The following is a 4,320-nucleotide window of genomic DNA, read 5'->3' on the forward strand; positions in this document are numbered from 1 at the left end:
CCTCACGCTGTTGAAGGGAATCCTTTCCCCATTGTGTATTCTTGACACAAGATTAGTTGCTTTGCCGAAGGTTGGTTGATTGTATATGCACGAGGTTATTTCTGGTGTTTCTATTCTGTTCCATATTAATCTATGTGTCTGCTTTTATGCCAGTACTTCACTGGTTGAGTTCTACCTCTGGGAATATTTAAATATAAGAATTCTCTAATCACTGGATGTTTGAAACAATTCACTAAGCAACCCAATAACGATGCTTTCTGGCAAAGGATCTCTGAATTTGCTTTCAATTTGTGCATTGAATTGGGTCAAATTTGGTACCTCTTGTCCTGAAGTATGTTATTTGTGTCACAAATAATCAAATTTATTAGTATAGAACGGATGTTCATGCAATTTTCTATTTGTCTGTGGTTATTTCTTTTTTCATCTCTCTCCTCTCTCTCCATCCCCCTCCAGCCCCATCTCCCTATCATAAAGACAGCGACTTACCTATAATTTTCCCTATGACGCGAGTTATAGATCAACTTCACCTTTTTTGGTTAATTCTTACTTCTTTTCCATACATATATTTAATTTTTTTTTTCTGGTTTCAATTGTCTAAAGTACTGGTGGGCCGGGAGCGGTGGCTCACGCCTGTAATCCCAGCACTTTGGGAGGCCAAGGCGGGCAGATTGCTCAGGTGTTCGAGACCAGCCTGGGCAACATGGTGAAACCCCGTCTCTACTAAAATACAAAAAATTAGTCGGGCTGGCGGCGGGCGCCCGTAGTCCCAGCTGCTTGGGAGGCTGAGGCAGGAGAATTGCTTGAACCCGGGAGGCAGAGGCTGCAGTGAGTGAGACCGCGCCACTGCACTCCAGCCTGGGCAACAGAGCGTCACTCCGTCTCCAAAAAAAATAATAAATTTAAAAAAAGTATTGGTGGATTCGGTTTCCCTTTATGTTTCTCAGAAAACCGTGCGAGCCCGTTTGGGGGGTCACCGCGTCTCCGGGCGACAGGCGCTTCCGGACGCGGGGCACCCTGGGAAGTTGAGTTCGCGTGGACTCCGTCCTTGGCGCATGCGCATATACACTCTTGGCAAAGCTTGCAGGTTGCGCTTTCTTCCTCTTTGTCCTCAGCTGCCACGTGAGAGGGGAGTGTGCGCGTGTGCAGTCCCCGACTCGTCCCGGCCCGTTGGGAGCCGCCGGGGCGCGCACACAGACCGACGGCTCGGGCGCGTGCGCGGGGCGCGGGGCGCGGGGCGCGGGGGCCTGGTGGCGTCACGTGATCGCGGGCCGCGGGCGCGCGGACGCGGGCGCGGAGCGACGCGGCGGCGGCGTCTTTTGTGAGTTCAGTGCGTTTAATGCGGGGCTGGCGCCGGGTCTTGGGGATGGCGGGGGAGGCGCGCGGGAGTGCCGCGGGGGCCTCCGGCTTCCAGGCCCGAGACGTCCGCCTTGGGCGTTCGCGCGCGGATTCGGGGCTGGGGCTGGGGCTGCGGCTGGGTGGGGCTGGGCCGGGCGGCGAGGGTGCCGTGGCCCGCGGAGCCGTGCGGGTGCCGGGCTGTGGAGCGGGCACTGCCTTTCCGGAGGCGCCGCCCCTGGGCGTCCTTTCAGGCGGCGTGGAGGCGCCGGCGTGGGCCTCGGGGCGTTCGGCCTGGACCCCGGGCACGCCCCGTTCCCAGCCGTTCCCCCGAGGAGCGGCCGCCCGGCTCGACCGCGTCCATCCGCACCGGCCCCTGCCGCTGTCGAAAGAGGTTTTAAAGCGCTGGGATTACGGGTGTGAGCCACCAGACCCGGCGCTGTATTTTGTAATGGTTACATTTGACTATTTAAAAAAAATTTAATGGCTTTTCCCTTTTGTTTCATGTGTAGCGAAATCCCTCAAATTATACATATATTCGTTCACCTGTGGCTTTTTTAAAGGCATTCTTAGGGTTTCCATTATTTTAAAAATTTAACCCATCTGGAGGTAGTTGTATGAAATGACTATATTTTCTTTCAAATATTCTCCTATTCATTAAATAATTTTTACTCATGGCTTTGAAATGCTGTATTTATTACATGCTAACTTTTGCCTATTTAGACAGTTCCGCTTTTTCGTCTGTATAACCTCTCTGGAGCCAGTGTCACATGTTCTAATGATTATAATTTATATGTTTTACAGTGGGCTTGTTCACACTCATTATTTTGCATTTCCAAAAGTGTCCAGGCCGGGCGTGGTGAGTCATGCCTGTAACCTACTCCGCAGGCTGAGGTGGGAGGATCACTTGAGCCCAGGAGTTCAAGGCCGCAGTGAGCTATAGTTATGCCATTGCACTTCAGCCTGCGCAGCAGAGTAAGACCCTGTCACAAAAAAAAAGTGTCCAGACTGTTCCTGAAGCTTTTTTCTTACACACAAACTTTAGAATTGCTTGTTAAAGAAAAAAATTTTGAGATTATGGAGTTGAATGAGTTACGTAAATCATCTGAGATCAAATTATCTTTAGAATATGAAGTCTTCCTATCCCAGAACAAAATCTAATTATAAATTTCTTTAATTCCGTTTTTATAGTTCTCACTGATGTTTTTAGTATGCTTCATATGGGTCTTGATATTCCTACATATTTTATTTATTTTTAAAATTACGGGTAGGATTTTATTTTTTAGCTATTTTATATAAGTTGTTGATGTTATAGAAATAAGGTTATTGGCCTGGAAAGATGTTCTTCACATAGTGGAGAAAAAAACAAAAACAGTTTTAAAATGTGACCATATACTTCCATTTTATGAACAATATCATAATAGTTTCCGTCATCTCCAGATTGGTTACCTGTGGTGAGATCATATATAATTATTGCTTATTTAACTTGTGTAGATTTTTTATATGTTGCCATCATATTTTACTTTTATAATAGTTATATGACTGTGTGCCAGCTTCTGTTCTAAGATATATGTATTATCACAATCTAAGGTGTAAAGGATTCATTTCTTGTATAACTGGGAGAAAATGCTGTGTTTCTGAGTTGGCACTGAAGTTTGAATCACAGAAAGGCATGAAAAAGAAGTGCTGCTTGTTAGTATGATGCAGGTTTGAGGCAGGCTGTCCTTCATTTGTGTTTTTGTGGAAAGTAGTGACTGAATGTGTGCATGGGAATAGGAGCTGATTCCAGGATTTATGTTGTGTTTGTGCATGTAGATATGCATAAATGACATTATGATTTTAGTAGTACATGCTTTGAATATAGCGAGATAGAGAAGTAACATTTGAATTTTGCTTTTTACTAAATGTGCAATCACAGGCACATTTTACAATCACTCTGTGTCCCAGTTTCTCTCTGTAAAGTGGAGATTATGTTAAATGCCTTATAGGGTTGTGGATAAGAGTTCAGTTTAAAATGCTTAGTATATTGTCTCTCACATAGAAAGCACTGGAATGTTAGCTGTAACAGTTATTACAAGGCCCTAGTCACTTTCCTTTTAATATCTCATTTGTTTCTTAGACTCTCATTGTGAGGCCTATTTTATCCTCATCGTTTTAGCAAATACGGAGATCGAGGCTTTGAAGGCAAGAAGGGAGGGGGAAAAAAAACAATAACCGCAGTAAACATTAAATGTATTCAGTTTGTCAGTTAAAAGACAGATTGGACTGGGTGCGGTGGTTCACGCCTGTAATCCCAGCACTTTGGGAGGCCAAGGCGGGCGGATCACAAGGTCAAGAGATCGAGACCATCCTGTCCAGCACGGTGAAACCCCGTCTCTACTAAAAACACAAAAAAATTAGCCAGGCATGGTAGCACATGCTTGTGGTGCCAGCTACTCGGGAAGCTGAGGCTGAAGAATCACTTGAACCTAGGAGGCGGAGGTTGCAGTGAGCCAAGATTGCGCCTCTGCACTCCAGCCTGGTGACAGAGTAAGACTCCGTCTCAAAAAAAAAAAAAAAAAATTGTTCGTTTGGATTTTTGTTGCCTAGATTGGAGTGCAATAGCGTGATCTTGGCTCACTGCAACCTCCACCTCCCAGGTTCAAACAATTCTCCTGCCTCAGCTTCCTGAGTAGCTGAGATTACAGGGGCATGCCACCTTGCCTGGCTAATTTTTGTGTTTTTAGTAGAGACAGAGTTTCACCATGTTGGTCAGGCTGGTCTTGAACTTCTGACCTCAGGTGATCCACCTGCCTCGGCCTCACAAAGTGCTGGGATTATAGGCATGAGCCACCGCGTCTGGCCGGTTGGATTTTTTTTTTTAAACACCAATAAATTTGCATTCTGAGCTGCTCATAACGATACTGACATTTTAAGTCTAGTTGAACTGATGATAATGTACCAGGTAAATACCAAAAGAATGCTAAAGCCAGGTGTGGTAGCTTATGC

At 45.9% G+C, this 4,320-nt stretch overlaps 1 protein-coding gene across 3 annotated transcripts in view; it reads left to right on the forward strand.

The window, feature by feature from the left end:
• The first annotated feature begins 1,145 nt into the window (after nt 1–1,145).
• Nucleotides 1,146–4,320, forward strand: part of ZNF84 (zinc finger protein 84) — a 23,713-nt gene continuing 20,538 nt past the window's right edge. For all 3 annotated transcript variants that reach the window (XM_037733158.1, XM_037733157.1, XM_017513644.1), the window contains exon 1: nt 1,146–1,318. The gene's annotated coding sequence lies outside the window, so the exon portion shown is untranslated. The remainder of the gene's footprint in view (nt 1,319–4,320) is intronic.

This window comes from Cebus imitator, unplaced genomic scaffold, assembly GCF_001604975.1.
Source record: "Cebus imitator isolate Cc_AM_T3 unplaced genomic scaffold, Cebus_imitator-1.0 Scaffold497, whole genome shotgun sequence".
NCBI classification, from domain to species: Eukaryota; Metazoa; Chordata; class Mammalia; order Primates; family Cebidae; genus Cebus; species Cebus imitator.